Source organism: Acipenser ruthenus, chromosome 2 (genome assembly GCF_902713425.1).
Source record: "Acipenser ruthenus chromosome 2, fAciRut3.2 maternal haplotype, whole genome shotgun sequence".
In the NCBI taxonomy this organism is placed as follows: Eukaryota; Metazoa; Chordata; class Actinopteri; order Acipenseriformes; family Acipenseridae; genus Acipenser; species Acipenser ruthenus.
This window is the reverse complement of record NC_081190.1, coordinates 80,729,513-80,747,258: the sequence shown is the minus strand read 5'-3', so window position 1 is coordinate 80,747,258 and position 17,746 is coordinate 80,729,513.

Below are 17,746 nucleotides of genomic sequence, written 5' to 3'. Positions count from 1 at the left end.
CGTATTTTAAAAAATGAGGACAACTTTCTCCAAAGCAGTACACTAAATCAGCACTGAAAAGAACATAAATCCCTTAACACTTGCATGGCAAACCACAATTAACCATGTCAGAGTTGCAATAAAACAAGATTAGACAGCAGTAAATTTCAAATCATGTCATCAGGTATAAAACTAAGTTAAAGAAAGTTCTCAGTTTGCTTGCCTTACAGCATGTCTGTAACTGTTTTACTTGACCATATGTCATTTTACCTCAGCTGTGTCTTTGGGGTGTGACAGGAAAAGAAGGAACCCCTGGCATAATCCACCTTCCCGACTGCTGACAGCATTGTGTAGGACTGTTCATATTCAGGCCAGATGAGCAGCGTCTGGGGATACAGGAAGTTCCAGGTCTAGCTCGACGCGGAACTGCAAGGCTGTTGAGTCCCGCAATTGCAATCAGCAGTATTGTTCTCGCAGATTGGCAGAGATGGGGACACAGGCTTATTGCAGAGGTGGGACTCATCCAACATTTGGTCTCCCAATCCTGACTTAGCAATACCCAGGAGACGTTCTGTGAGTGTTTGTTTTGTATCTACTACGCTGTGTTGTTCCAGAACTTTAAACCTAAACAGAATACTTCTGTGACCTGGCAGCGTTTGAAGGGGACAGTGCAGCAATGTGGTGAGAACCAGGATTTATTTGTTTATTCTCCTACCTCAGAAGGGAGCCGAGGAGCAGTGTGAGGTTACCCATTGCAGCAGCGAGAGGCAACTCGTTGCAGTCGTGGCAAACGCTGTGTTATTATTTTGTTTATTCATTGTGGACACTGTTTTGTTTAAACTTTTTATTTTGAAACCCCCATTTATCATTGCTGATACTCGGGGTGGTTGTTTGTTTTGTTTTGTGAAATACCTGCGTATTATTTACTGGACTATTATTTGAGGAACTTTGATTTGATGACCTTTACTGTTCAATTATAATAAAACCCTGCCCAGCTGCACCATCAGCACTGGGTCTCAAGGTTTAAACCTTACTTCCTGTTTTCGGTTTCCTGTCGCCACTTCCGGTCCTACACCACACAGTGGGATTGGAGGATGGACTTGCAGGTGTTACAGGCTCTCCTGGAGGCCCAGGATCGACGCATTGACAGTGAGGAACAGCGCAGAGAAGAGAGAGATGCTCAGAGGGACACAGAGAGGATAGTGCAACTGGCCGCGGTCATGGACAAGATGGCCTTGATGTGCGTGGCGGTCCAGAGCATGGTGGTGATCCAGACTCCAGGGCTGGCAGGGCCAGCAGCAGCAGCGGGGCCAGTTCAACCGACCCCGAAGATAAGGCTCCAGAAGATGACAAGAGGCCATCCTGACCACCTTCGGGGGTGGCTACGGTGTTGGGATGGCCTGCCGGGTGGTGGGCCTCCCAACTGGCACCCTGCCTGAGTGGGGAAGCCCAGGCCCAGGCGCTAAGCACTAAGGCGGCCCTGAACTGCACCCAGGTGAAAGAGGCACACTGTCACAGGTTCCGGAGAAGACAGCCGCCCCAGCCCCCCCACCATCCCGTTAAGCGTCTCGCCTCCAAAGTGGAGACCGAGGTTAGCTCCCAGCTGGGTGAGAATGAACCTCTTGAACCCCCCTAGTGGAGGGTCAAGGGACAAGCAGCCGTCTCCTACAGAATTGCGTATCCCGACGTGCTCTTGGTGCCATGAGGTGGGGCACATCACCCGGTACTGCCCTGCCGCTACAGAGTGCAATGTGGCCACATGTTTTCTGACAGCGGATGCCGGAGTATCAGGCAAATGGTCGGGAGGGGCCTTGTATTATCAATGTGCAGGTCTGCAAAGTGAGAACCCACACGTTAGTGGACTCTGGGTGTGGGCAAACCATAATTTGGACTGCTCTATTGGAGGGTATGTCTTGGAGGTCACAGGGCTCGGTGGCCATCTCCTGTATCCATGGAGAAACCAAGGCGTACCCGACCACAAAAGTCAGTATGACTGTAGAAAGTCGGACGTGCTGCGTAGTCGTGGCCGTCGCTAAAAAGGTGCCGTACGCAGTGATATTCGGTTGGGACTCGCCCTTCTATACGGAAGTTAAGGTCAGTACAGCTCGGCAACCCACTGTAGAAGGGGTAGTCGCGACAGGCGATCCTATTGGCCAGATCTTCCCGTTGCAAGCCAACGTATTTACCTCCAGATTCCGGCCCCGGAAAACAAAAAGAGAGCATCGGGCCGAGAAACTGGTGGGAAACTGATTGGTAGGAGAGTCTGCTTTGCCTGTCAAACGTACACAGAAGGGGGTGGGTGTCCAGTGTGACCGGCGGGATCGGGTTAATGAGATCCCCAGAGCTGTGGCTGCAGAGACCCCGCTCAGCATACCACAATTCTGGGACCGGGATGTGGACCTGGAGTGGGAACAAAGTAATGATCCTACTGTGGTTCACATCTGGGGCCAGGTTCAGTCTGTTCAGGGGAAGGTAGTTGACGGCAGCGAACCAATCACATTTCCTCACTTCATTGTTTCAGGGCAATTACTATATAGGGTATCCCACGCCCCGGGCACAGGACAGCCTGTAACCCATTTATTCGTTTCCGGAGTCTTTTCGGCAGGAGGTCATGCAGTTGGCGCACGATATTCCTTTTTCTGGCCACCTCGGCCGGGAAAAGACTCTGGAACAAATATTGGCCCAATTTTATTGGGTGGGACTTCACGGTGATGTGAGGAGGTATGTAGCAGAATGTCCCGACTGCCAGAAAGTAGCACCAGGGCGGGTTTGCCCGGCCCCGCTGGTCCCACTGCCCATGGTTTGTACCCCCTTTAACTGTATAACAGTGGACGTAGTGGGTCCAGTGATTCCCTCCGACTCCGGATACACGCACATTTTAGTAGTGGTGGACTATGCTACACGATATCCGGAGGTGGTGCCGCTGCGATCCACTAATGCCGTCGCCATTGCTAAGGAATTAGTGCAGATTATCACGAGAGTAGGTCTTTCCAAAGAGATTCTGATGGACCAGGGAACTAACTTCATGCCCAATACCCTAAAAAAAGTGTACGAAATTTTAAAAATCCGTTCCATCAGAACCTCTGTGTACCATCCGCAGACGGGTGGTTTGGTGGAGCCTAAAGGAGATGTTGAGACGCTTTGTCGACCAAGAGTAAAAGCATTGGGCAAAACTCCTCCCCTTCCTGATATTCGCCGTGAGAGAGGTGCCGTAGAGTTCAACAGGGTTCTCCCCATTCAAGCTACTGTATGGCAGACAACCCCGAAGCATTCTCGATCTCGTGCAAGAAGTGTGGGAGGACCAAACTAGTAGTTCCAAAAATGTACTCAAATAAGTACTACTTCTTAGAGATCACTTGGAATTAGTCAGTCGTTTGGCTCAAGAAAACTTGCGCAATGCTCAGCATCAGCAACAGTTGTTTGCCAAGTGGCAGGGGCCTTACAAGGTGGTTCGGGCTATAGGGAGGGTCAATTGTGAAATCAGGCAGCCCGACCACCGGAAACCACTTCAAATTTATCATGTAAATTTGTTAAAGCCTTGGAGAGATAGAAAAGCCCTGTTTATCGCTAGTGATAGCCCCGAGGAGGATTTTGGTCCTGAGGTAGGGCCACTTGGTCAAACAACTGAGATGTCGATGGGGGAACAGTTAACTGAGGATTTCAGTGATGTTTTTTTCTAAGTTGCCTGGTAGAACTAACATTATTGAACATGCTATTAACACTCCGCCAGGTGTTCAGGTGCGGCAGAGGCCATACTGGGTCCCAGAAAGTCGACAGGGTGTAATGCGCCGGGAGGTGAGTGATATGCTTGAGCTTGGAGTCATTCAGCCTTCCCAGATTGGAGGGGGGGGTCAATTAGGGGTCTTAGGGCTGGCCGAGTGTGCCTACTGCTCCACTCTGGGGGGGAGGGGATATGTGACAGGAAAAGAAGGAACCCCTGGCGTAATCCATCTTCCCAACCGCTGGCAGCGTTGTGTAGGACTGTTCATATTTGGGCCAGACGAGCAGCGTCTGGGGATACAGGAAGTTCCGGGTCTAGCTCGATGCGTAATTGCAAGGCTATTGAGTCCCGCAATTGCAATCAGCAGTGTTGTTCTCACAGATTAGCAGAGACGGGGGCAGGGGTTTATTGCAAAGGTGGGACTCAGCAGTATTTAGGCTGCGCAGTTCCAACCTTCGGTCTCCCAATCCTGATTTAACAACACCCAGGAGACGTGCTGTGAGTGTTTGTTTTGTATCTACTACTCTGTGTTGTTCCAGAACTTTAAACCTAAACGGAATACTTCTGTGACCTGGCAGCATTTGAAGGGGACAGTGCAGCAACGTGGTGAGAACCAGGATTGATTTGTCCTACCTCAGAAGAGAGCCGAGGAGCAGTGGGAGGTCACCCATTGCAGCAGCGAGAGGCAACTCATTGCAGTCGTGGCAAACGATGTGTTATTATTTTTTTATTCATTGTGGACACTTTTCTTTAACCTTTTTATTTTGAAACCCCGTTTATCATTGCTGATACTCAGGGTGGTTGTTAGTTTTGTTTTGTGAAATACTTGCTTATTATTTACAGGACTATTATTTGAGGAACTTTGATTTTATGACATTTAGTGTTCGATTATAATAAAACCCTGCCCAGCTGCACCATCAGCACTGGGTCTCAAGGTTTAAACTTGACTTCCTGTTTCCGGTTTCCTGTTTGTGTCATCACTTCCGGTCCTACACCTCGCTACACCCACTACCCTTCCACAGGGGTCAATAGAGAAAGCTGCTGGATTATTAATGACAGAAATATAGGCATAGAAAGGGCTAGGAAAATCCCTCCAAGATAAATTGAAGGCTTGCAAAAGAATGATTCTTTGTCAAGGAAAGGACAACATCAGTGAACAATTTGAAAAATGTAATATAACTGTAGCACTAAACTGTAAGAGAATCTGCATGTACTGCTTTTGCCAGCCTGGTGGCAAAAGCGCCTTACAGGATACACTGTGTTTAGGCCCTTTTTTTTAGTAATTAAGTTATTTTCATTGAATGATTGCCAATATTTATATTGTGGCATTCTGGGCTATTGAAGTGAGTATAAAGGAATGTAAAGGAATGAACATTCTCTTTCTATAAATATACATTTTACATATAGTGTAGGTGACTGTATAAACACATTTTGTTTTTTGCTGGTCTGTCTAAACCAGAAACTGTATATTGTTATGCTAATATTAAAACAATTAAGTTATCAAACAATAAAAGGCTTATCCTATTTTATATTCACATCAGAGTAATTGCTTGTTACTCTCCGTGTTCACCAATAATCATTCTGATCCTGATATTGGAAGTTCTTGGAAACAAATTTGCAAGAACATCATCAAACATTAATTCTTCTAACAATTTGCTAAATACAAATCGGGTCTTTAATGAACAGCTGTGAGATTCTTTGACTGCAATTTATTATGAAGCCAAACTGACAAAGTAAGCTAAACTAATTTTTAAAGGCTGCCAACAAGAATTCACGTTAAGATATACAGTATATTGTATCTCAGTACAATTAATGCAACAACAAGAATATGTGGAGGTATATTGGATATGAAAGTAAAAAAAAAAAGAAAAAAACTAAAAAACAACAACATTGAAATCATTTACTGTATCTGAATGGTCTGGAAGCTTGCAGCAGTGTCATATCTGCAGTACATCACAAAGAGTTCACAGTTATTCCACAGAAGACTGTAATTTATTGATCCTATAAGTTTCTCAGCTCTTCTGGCCACTTCCTCATTGTTTAATGGTGGTTGACTACAGATTTGGTTCATATGGTTGGTTAAAATGGCTGCACCATATGCAAAGTCCTCAACTGTGTCAACCCTTACACTGGCTATTTTTAAGATTACTCCCATGATAAGCCTGTCGTTGGTCACCATTTGCTGAATGTTGTTGCTGTTTTTAGTCAGCACAGGGAGAATGTCTGGTATCAGGTGAGCCACCTTATTGTCCCCTAGGTAAATACCGAATTGGGTAAAAAAAAAAAAAGTGTGAGGTCCCTCCAACAAATCTCCTCTTTTGAAAGAAGCCAACTCATAGCAGTAGCCGTTTTTGTCATTGTGTATGTAGACATGGTGATTTTTTGTTTCCAAATTTCCTTTTTTAGAATACTGGAACATTTGTACACTACCTGCTTTTATTTTTGGGATACAGGGAGGAGTCAGGGTTATCTCATAGGTTTATGTTTAACAATTTTGGCTAAGTGAATTTTGTCATTAAAAAATATAAAATAAGAGACTATTTTCAAAGAAGTCTCATGCACAGTAAGCAAAATTATTCATTTTAGAACGTGGATAATCATTTCACCAGTTAAAGCTGAAGTAGTTCACTCAGTCCTATATAGTGTTTCTAGAGAATTTTAATCTTTATTTTTCTTATGTAAAACCTTCCACAGTTAACCCTCAAATGGACAAAATAATCAGGGTCAACTTACGAATAAATTGTCCAAGTTTAAAGTTTTGCATTAGTCTTGAAGTTACAAAAAAAAAAAAAAACTACCATGAAAGAAAAAATCAATATATAGTCAGTGAGGTCTTTAAAGTACGGGATTTAACTATATTTCCATTTGGGTCTTTCCAGCTTTACTAGACCATATTTCTGGTGATTGATTTGAAGTGTGTAGCCATAAAAGTTATCCAGATATGAGGTCATAACTTGGCCTATGAGCTGAAAATGAGCCTGGGTCAAGTTGCTAACTTCTAAGTTATGTGTCTTAGAAGGGGATCAATGTCTCAAATAAAGTTAAAAGTACTAGGATTCAAAAAAATATGACTGCAACTGATTTTTATTGTTTAATTAAAAAATAATAATAATTACATTTGCATAGCAGTTTACTCTCATGTGGAAAGGAGACACAAAATTGTGGAATACATTTTTCATTTTTTGACCCAACACTGTACAGTATGTACAATATGCATATGTAAAGCTCGGGTTTAAGCTGAAGCTCTAACCACACGCTCCCGTTCCACTCCTCATTGTGACTTTGCGCTGAAATACATATTGGACTTTACACTGTACTGGGAAACAAGAAAGACAACTTTAAGAATAGTAGACATTTCAGAAGACAATGTACCTTCAGGGTCAAAAGTACAATGTTTGGAAACCTTGGGTGTCTTCTTGTGTTAACTAAATACAATAAAAAATACAGTCAAAATATTCCCACAATAGTTGATGAGTTTAAGGTTGAGTATATTCAGATGCACCTTTGTTTAGATTACTAAGCATGAGTCACCTGTCTGATTAAAATTGTTTGATGGAGACTGACAGGGAGCAAGCCGGGAGGAAAGTTCTCTGGGGCTATTTTGCCTCATGGCGAACTAGCCTCCACTGATGGTCAGGTGCTCGATCCAGACTGACTTTCAAGGGTGGGACTTTGCCTCCAGGTCTCAGTAGCTTGGTAAAAGCTGTTTTTTAGGAATGGTGCATGAAAAGAGTCAGTTAACTTGACAGCTGGAATGGAGGTATCCTAACACTCTTCGGTGCGCCTGATTGTTAAGTGGCATGCAATGAGTAAAAATGATAAAGACTGTATCAGAATGTGCCCACCAGGGGGTACTATTTTCTAAACTAAAGTATATAGTAAGTGGACTGTCAAATCTAGCATTATTTGTCATTAAGAACCATATACCAAAAAATAAATAAGATTAATAAATACATTTACAATATAATTACATCACCTTTAGCATTTTTCTGGTGAATGAAACAAAAAATTATCTATATGACTTCTCTACCTTTTGAAAATCATGAATGGTTAAGTGGTATTCTGTGATATATATATTCACAGCTGCTGTTGGATTCATTTTCCATTTGTATTGTTTTTTTATTTTTGCATTTACACGATATTAAAAAAACAACAACATAATGATAGTCAATAAAGTCTGAATAAGCTTTGCCTACAAAGCTTTTACTATACTTTTTATCACTTTGCTATATTTTTACTATCAGAAACCTTTATGATGGGGAAACACCACCACTACTTTGTTTTCTGCTTGGAAAACTATGCAGAATTTCAACAGGATTAAAAAGTTATGTATTGTTATATATAAAATTCAACTACATCCTTCATACACATTGAAGTTGGTAACAGTGGGTAAAAAATATTATAATATCTTTATTTTCCACCATGCTTGTATGAGACATTAGTTTACAAATTAACATGCACACATGCTTCATGTTCCAAAATGTTTAATTCTCAAAACCCACAGATGAGATGATTTAGATACCACACTTTTACTCCAAATAAATGTGTTTAGATCCTAGACATTTTGCTAATTTTGAAACAAACAGCTAACCATAAAACAATATTTGAAAAAACAAACAACAACAACAATATTATTTACTTCATATTTTGTGATATTTGGAATGTTTGTATGTGGTTCTGTTTTCATTCTTTTTTTGGCACGGTCTTGTTGTTTTTCCATTTGCCTGTGCTTCCTGGTTCAGCTTCTAGTATACCAGTATCAGCTGAAGGCCGGTTGAATAGAAAGGTCACTGTGTCACACTAAATTAGATACAAGCTTTCAAAATGCTTTTGACTGCATGGTTCCCTGAGTATTATGTGTAATATTAAAATAATATGTAACAGCAGGCAGCAAAATCGTTTAGAATCCTGAATCCGAATTCCAGACTCTAGATGGACGTTTGCTTCACTCAGGATAGACCACAGGGGAAAAGGAATCCAATTCTTTAATTGCATTGATCCGTATAGAAAATGCTGCTAAACACATTAAATAAAGCTGTTACATGCCTTTATTTGCAATAAGTACTGTAATGACGGGGCGTTTGGGACAGAGCACCACAACAGTTTGGACTGTTATGTTGCACTCTGGGGAGGGATGGGAATACACTTGCAAACTGTAAATAATGCTTTTGTGAATGTGAGCATGCCAGAGAATAGTGTGTTGTGTGTGTAATTCTCTCTCTCGCTCTCTCTATTCCTTGATAAGCCCGCTCTGTGGAGCTGTGTATGCAGTGATTGGACGAGTGTGAGCGAATGAGCGTGCCCCCACGCAGAATCGTTAAGGGGGCCAAGCAGGAGTGAGTGATAGCTATATAAGAGCATGTGGGTAGTGTGTGAGTGTTTCCTGAGTTCCTGACCAGAGCTAGATCCATTTGTTTGTCCTCAATAAATGGCAGCTAGCATTGCCATTGACCAAAGATCCTGTTGCAGTGTCTTCATTACACTGCCACTTAGAAGCCTACACGCCGCTACAGTACTATCAGTGACCAGTTATCACAATATGCCAGATATCTTTGCTTTAAAAATAAACATGGGAGCTCCCGAGTGGCGCATCCGGTAAAAGGCGCTCTGCGTGGAGTGTAGGATGCGCTCTATAGCCTGGATGTCACCGGTTCATGTCCAGGCTATTCCACAGCCGACCGTGGACGGGAGCTTCCAGGGGGCGGCGCACAATTGGCCCAGCGTCGCCCGGGGCGGGGGGGGGTTTAGGTCGGCCAGGGTGTCCTCGGCTCACCGCACACCAGCAACCCCTGTAGTCTGGCCGGGCGCCTGTGGGCTTGGCTGTAAGCTGCCCAAGAACTGCGTTGTCCTCCGACACTGTAACTCTTGGGTGGCTGCATGGTGAGTCCGCAGTGTGAAAAAAAGTGGTCGGCTGACAGGCACACACTTCGGAGGACAGCATGTGTTCGTCTTCACCCTCCTGAGTCAGCGCAGGGGTGGTAGCGGTGAGCTGAGCCTAAAAAAAAATAATTGCCATTCCAAATTGGGAGAAAATAATAAAAATAATTGGCAATGACTAAATTAAAATAAATAAATAAAAATAAACATGTCTAATCCTTTATATATATATATATATATATATATATATATATATATATATATATATATATATATATGAATCAGTGATTGGAAATCCTGGCCTGTGATTGGTTAAAATCTCATCATAGGATCAAAAATAGATGGAACTATTGCCCTAACATCCTTACACCAGCGGTCAATAGTTTCGGTCTGTCGACCCTGTCAGTCCCACCCCTTTTCAAAGGAACAACTTTCTCCCCTGCACTCTTCACAAGAGAAAATGGCTGAACACTGATCCTTTGAGTTAACAAAATATGAATTACAAAAGAAAGATGATCCAAACACTAAAATGGTGATTAAAACGTCACTGTCACTGCTTTCTGACTAGACAATGTAAACAAATATGACGGCCGGGATAAACTGGATTATGCAGCAGTCAGCAAGCCGAGAGCTGGATGCCAAAAAAAACCTTTTCTATGCAGTATGAACTTCAAAAAATGTTTCTGTTATTTATTTCTGTTATTTATTTATTTACTTATGTTCTATCATCTATATTTAAACAAAATATTGTAAGTTGTATTTACTATTGTAAATTGTATTTACTATTTTCGTTACTGATTCATATATTAAATATGTACTGCAGACACTCAGCCATAGTGGAAAATTAAATCACTATTGTTACCTCCAGGGTCCAATGCCCTCATTATAGTCCCGTCGGTAACAAGTCTTCCCTCGATTCAATAATGTTCTACTATAGCCCTCCTCTCCAGTCCAAATATATATACAGGGCAGCAGTGTGGAGTAGTGGTTAGGGCTCTGGACTCTTGACAGGAGGGTTGTGGGTTCAATCCCAGGTGGGGGACACTGCTGCTCTACCCTTGAGCAAGGTATTTTACGTAGATTGCTCCAGTAAAAAACTCAACTCAACTGTATGTAAAAATAATGTGATATCTTGTAACAATTGCAAGTTGTCCTGGTCAACAAAAGCAACACGCGAGGTAGGGCTTTTTGTTGTAGAGCTCCTAAATTATGGGATACTCTGCCTTTGTTTGTCAAGGAAGCTGGGACCATTACAGTTTTCAAGTCAAGACTAAAAACACACTTTTATAAAATTGCTTTCTTATCTTAGTTGTTTTTAATGTAACTTTAAAATTGCTGCTTTTGTATTATGTGTATACTGTTATTCAAATGGTCTGATTATGGCAGTATGTGTGACATGCTATACAAATGTATTGTGGTTTGTTCTTTTTTTCTGCTCTGTACTGTACAGTGCATTGCAATACTTTTGTATAAGAAGTGCTATATAAATACAATAAATAAATACTATATATATATATATATATATATATATATATATATATATATATATATATATATATATATATATATATATATATGATTTTTTGTCACTGATCTACACAAAATAGTCCATAATGTCGAAGTGGGGAAAAAAATCTACATATTTTTCAAAATTATTTACAAATAAAAAACTGAAAAGTCTTGATTGCATAAGTATTCACCCCCTTTGCTGTGCACCCCTAAATAAGCTCTGGTGCAACCAATTGCCTTCAGAAGTCACATAATTAGTTGAATGGAGTCCACCTGTGTGCAATTAAAGTGTCACATGATCTCAGATTAAATACACCTGTTTCTGGAAGGCCCCAGAGTTTGTTAGAGAGCATATCTAAACATACAGCATCATGAAGACCAAGGAGCTATCAAAACAAGTCCGGGATAAAGTTCTGGAGAAGCACCAATCAGGGTTGGGTTATAAAAAAATATCCCAAACTTTGAACATCCCCCGGAGCACCGTTAAATCCATTATTAAAAAATGGAAAGAATATGGCACAACCGCGACTCTGCCTTGAGATGGCCGTCCACCAAAACTCAGTGACCAGGTAAGGAGGGCATTAGTCAGAGAAGCAACCAAGAGGCCAATGGTAACTCTGAAGGAGCTGGAGAGATCCACAGCTGAGATGGGAGAAACTGTCCATGGGATAACTATAACCCGGACGCTCCAGAAAGCTGGGCTTTATGGAAGAGTGGTGAAAAGAAAGCAATTGCTGAAAGAAACCTATATCAAATCCCATTTGGATTTTGCCAAAAGGCATGTGGGAGACACAGCAAACATGTGGAAAAAGGTTCTCTGGTCTGATGAGACCAAAATTGAACTTTCTGGCCTTAGCGCAAAACGCTATGTGTTGCGCAAAGCCAACACTGCTCATCACCCTGAGAACACCATCCCCACGGTGAAGCATGGTGGTGGCAGCATCATATTATGGGGATGCTTTTCATTGGCAGGGACTGTGAAACTGGTCAGGATTGAGGGCAAGATGGATGGAGCCAAATATAGGGAAATTCTAGAGGAAAACCTGTTTCAGTCTGCAAGAGACCTGGGACTGGGGCGGAGGTTCACCTTTCAGCAGGACACTGATCCTAAATGGCCCAGTCAAAGCCCAGACCTCAATCCGATTGAGAATCTGTGGCAAGACTTGAAAATTGCTGTTCACCAACAGTCCCCATCCAACTTGACAGAGCTTGAGCAATTTTGCCAAGAAGAATGGGCAGAAATTTCAGGATCCAGATGTGCAAAGCTTGTAGAGACTTACCCAAAAAGACTCACAGCTGTAATTGCTGCCAAAAGGGCTTCTACCAAGTATTGACTCAGGGGGGTGAATACTTATGCAACCAACAAATGTCTTTTTTTTTGTTTCATTAACTTTTGTGTCACAATAAAAACTATTTTGCACCTTCAAAGTGTTAAGTATGTTGTGTAAATCAAATGGTAAGAATCCCAATTAAATCAATTTTAATTCCAGGTTGTAACACTACAAAATGTGGAAAAGTCCAAGGGGGGTGAATACTTATGCAAGGCACTGTATATATATACAGTACTGTGCAAAAGTTTTAGGCAGGTGTGAAAAAATGCTGTAAAGTAAGAATGCTTTCAAAAATAGACATGTTAATAGATTATATTTATCAATTAACTAAATGCAAAGTGAGTGAACAGAAGAAAAATCTAAATCAAATCCATATTTGGTGTGACCACCCTTTGCCTTAAATGAATAAAATCAAACAAAATTAAATCTATTTCTTTAAGTTCATCTCAGTCTTAAGGAACTGTATTGTTGCCTTCCATGGCTTCCTGTTTACTGGGGTATAAAAATGAGGTAACACGCATATGAAATCCATTTGTCATCCATCACCATGGGGAAAGGCAAAGAACTCACAAATTAAAACAGACAAATGGTTGTTGACCTTCATAAATCAGACAATGGGTACAAAACAATAGTTAAAAAACTAAATATACCACTGTCACAAAGACGGCCGGAGTGGGTGGCGTCAGACCAGAAACAGGAACACAAACGACAGAGAGATGTGGAGTTTGGTGGAGCTGAGCGAATGCTTTCGCTCAGCATTTAATGAATAAACAGACAGAAAATAAACGGTTGTAACAAAACACAGGACACGGCACTGGTAGCCAAAATAAACAGGTAGACAAAACGGACAGACACTAACAAACAGGGACGAACAAACACGGTGAGAAACACTTCTTCTTCTTCTTCTTATTATTATTATTATTCTTGTTATTATTTTTATCTCCTCTCTCTCCCGTTCTTTCGCCCTGAACACCCAACCACGAGTGACTAAACGTGCATCTATTTATACTGTTTGTGCTGGGATTCAATTACTAATTAATTATTCACTTGAATCCCAGCACGTGAATTAATTCTGTGCAACCCCGTGCTCACATATTACATTTAACCAGCACGTGAAGTGATTTGTGCCCTCCTCGTGCCTAAATACAAATCTACACTTTTTAAATACACGTGAAACACAGACCCGTTTATATCCCGTGTACCAATCTATACACCAACATTAACATACGCACCATACAGCAACACATAACACACAAAATACACACAGGGGCGGGCACTTTGCCACAACCACTTACCACTATTAGGGCAATAAGTAAGAAGTTCAAAACCACTGGAACAGTGGTAAACTTGCCTGGTAGAGGATGCAAGTGTATCTTGCCCCCACACAGAGTGAGGCAGGTGGTTCGGGAGGCAAAGGAAAATCCAAGGGCCACAGTTGGAGAATTACAGAACTTGGTTGCATCTTGGGGTCACCAAGTCTCCAAATCTACAATTAGACGCCACCTCCATGCCAATAGGCTATTTGGAAGGGTTGCCAGAAAAAAGCCTATATTGAGAGCAACCAACAAACGTAAGCGCCTGGAGTTTGCTGAACGACGCTTCGATTGGAACTGGGTGCTATGGTCAGATGAGACGAAAATAGAGCTCTTTGGCCACGCACACCAGCAGTGGGTTTGGCTTCGAAAGAAGGATGCGTGTGCAGAAAAGAACCTCATACCTACTGTAAAATATGGTGGTGGATCTTTGATGTTATGGGGCTGTTTTGCTTCCACTGGTCCTGGGGCCCTTGTTAAGGTCAACAGCATCATGAACTCTACCCAGTACCAGGATATTTTAGTCAAAAACCTGGTTGCCTCTGCCAGGAGGCTGACACTTGGCCGCAAGTGGATCTTCCAGCAAGACAGTGACCCCAAGCACACATCAAAATCCACAAAGAAATGGTTAATTGACCACAAAATCAACATTTTTCAATGAATATCTCAGTCTCCGGACTTGAACCCCATTGAAACCTGTGGTTTCAATTGAAGAAGGCAGTCCATAAGTGCAGACCGAAGAATATCAAGGATCTGGAAAGATTCTGTATGGAGGAATGGTCTAGATCCCTCCCAATGTGTTCTCCAATGTCATTAAACATTATAGAAAAAGACTCAGTGTCGTTAGCCTTTCAAGGGGAGGGTGCACAAAGTACTGAAAACAAGGGTGCCAATAATTGTGACACTGCATTTTTTTTGGAAATAAATTTATAATTTGAGAAATGTGTAATTTTAGTTGATTCCATTTTGGTTGATTCCAATAAAGTCAAATATATTCCACATGTTGGAAAATTACAATATAGCTCAGTACTGGTATTATTTATTTTATACAGTCTTTTTGCTCATCAAGGGTGCCAATAATTTTGGAGGTGACTATATACTGAAATTTCATTCTGTTTGCTATTTTATATAAAAACACTGCAACTCAAAATCAATTATTGTAAGGTGAAATATTTGTTGGGAACTATTTTTAAGAAAAATAAAAAAACTGAAATATATATATATATATATATATATATATATATATATATATATATATAAATGAACATTCAAAATGCATGTATTTTAAAGTAAAGAGTCATGCTTATACCTTTTTGGCAGTTCAACTTGAAATAGAGATAAGTTAAAGCAAATAGAAAAATGACATTCCGGAGGGGTGGAAGTGTTCTGAAATGGGATTTGTTTTAACAGGTTCTACATGACCACTGGAATTTAAAGGTGGGTTATAGATACCATTACTTCTTTAAACACCCCACCCCAACCCCAGTATACACACCCACTGTATGTGTATTAATTGTATACCTTTTTTTTACATTATAAAATAAGGGACTAGAAACTGTCATTAGCACCAAAAAAAAATTTAAAAAAAAAAATCAGAAAAAGACAAACACACCCAATACAGTTATCAAAAAAGAAATAAACAACATAGACATTTAATGTAGTGGCCTGTAAGTAACCATTTTAAGTTGTTTCTTATTCCTTTTAAAATATAATATTTTTCTTTTACATTTCAGAAAACAATTGTACAGATAACAATTTGGCCCATGATCTTCTGCAACTTCATTATTTATGTTCAACTCTCAGATTCTTTCAAATACCTTCAACTTCACATTGTTATTTTTTGTGTTTATTTTATTATTGGAATTGCAAAGTCACTTTAAGGGATGCTGCTGTTTAATATGTTACTAACCAATAATAACAGTGTACATTAGTGTAGGGTTCTGGTAAAGCACAGGTAAGTAGGTAAATCACTGATAAGAATGGTAAAGTATTGTAAAGCACGGGAAAGGCATGGTAAACCGCAAACTTACTGGACAACTTGATTGCAACATAAGCTCTGATGAACAGCTATAATAAGAAAACTAAATAATCAACATAAGGGTGATGCAAATTTGAACCTGTGGTGAAATGTCATGACCCCCAATTGCCTCAAACATTAGTTTTATCTATAATTAGGTAAATGTTTAAATAAACATAAGTTAGCAGGAACTAATTGATAAGATGATGGAAGTAATTAAAATGCTAATCCATTATGTTAATGAACACATTTAAGTACAAATGCCTATAGATCAGCACAGAGATGTGGAAACAATAGCAAACATTTTAAGGTAATCACCGCCTAAGCTGAATCCTTTTTTCATGCAACCTGCTGGGTTTAAGCTGTGAGGGTTTGCAGTATAATGATGGATTTTAAGGCAAAACAAAACATGTTTATTGACTCCTTTTCATTCGCTTTTTACAAAAGCTATGCATAGTGATGACAGTATTCATGAAGGCTTATTAAGATACAATGGTATTCAATAGAGCCGCGGGTGCTTGTATTCAAAACCTTACCCCAATGGCTTCACAGTAAGATCCAAAAGCTCTCCAAAACATGCATTGCTTCCCATGATTGTTGATTAGACGATCGGCATGTCTACAGTGCAGTAACTAAGGTGTTGTAGGCTGACTGGCCAAGCTTAAACAGATCAGGCAGCTTTACTGTAGTTCAAGACTTATATCTCAAGGTTTTAAATGAAGTTTATGATTTTGACCCTCAACACCTATAAATGATTTTCCTGTGTTGAGCCATGCTGTGTGCTCACTCAACCGGATCAGAGAATGCCTTACTAACCATTCTCGTTCATACCTGCTTGCAGAGGGAGACGAGGGCTCGTTGAAAATTGTGTTCAGAACATGTTTTGTGGCAGCGGAAATGCAGACACCCCTGATCCTCTTAAGTAGACCACCAGACCATGACCTGACCTTGACACATCTCCTATAACCTACAGGAAGGGCTAATTCCACTCAAACAGAAACACTGCTTCTCAGTGTTTATAGAATCTCACAATCTTTACAATTGCACATTTTCTCTATATACATAAGGCATTGGGGACTGACTTAAATGAATTGCAGAGGTTGTTTCTAAATTAGAAATGCAGTACTAATCCCCAGACAAATCCACATATGCACAATAAATATTTGTTTTCCAAGCAGTAGTGGTTTTCAGTGACATAGCAGTACTGTCATTCGTTAGACTAAAATTTTTTAGTTTTTGAAAGTGGAGGGCCTGAACAACTGTTCCTCGTTTGGGCATTAAACTTCTCTTGTTATTGAAGAAATTAAAGAGATAATAGGACTGCAAAGCACTTCGACAAAATCTAATTAGGCTTTATATGGGATCAAAACCCTTTACATCTAGACAGTAGGTCCCAACAAATGGTATGAACGGTGATGAACTATCAGTGATTTTTACACATTAAAGTCTTAATATACTATAGTCTGTCAAGAGTGGATGTAGTAAAGACATCTTAACTAAAAGAACCAAATAAATACATTAAAAAAAATTGGTCCATGAACAATAAAATACTTAAAATAACATATGTGTGTGTATGTGATCCAATATACTGTGTATTACAGTGCCCTCCATAAGTATTGGGACAGTGAAGTCAAAATTGCTATTTTTGCTGTACACTCAAGCAATATGAAAATACACTTAAAAGATGAATATGAGGCAAAAGTACTGAATGCCACCTTTTATTTCTGGTGGTTTCAAGACATACATGTTTTACCAACTAAGAATAACAGTACTTTTAGAGTTCCGTCCCCCCATTTCATGTGAGCATAAGTATTGGGACAATTCAACTTAAAGAAAATATAAGAAGTATAAAAGCTAGTATTTAGTCACAAATCCCTTGCATGCAATAACAGCAGTGAGTCTGCGACCCATTGACGTCACCAAACTCTTGGTATCGTCCTTTGAAATGCTTTGCCAAGCCTTTACTGCAGCCATTTTCAGCTGTTGCTTGTTTTGGGGA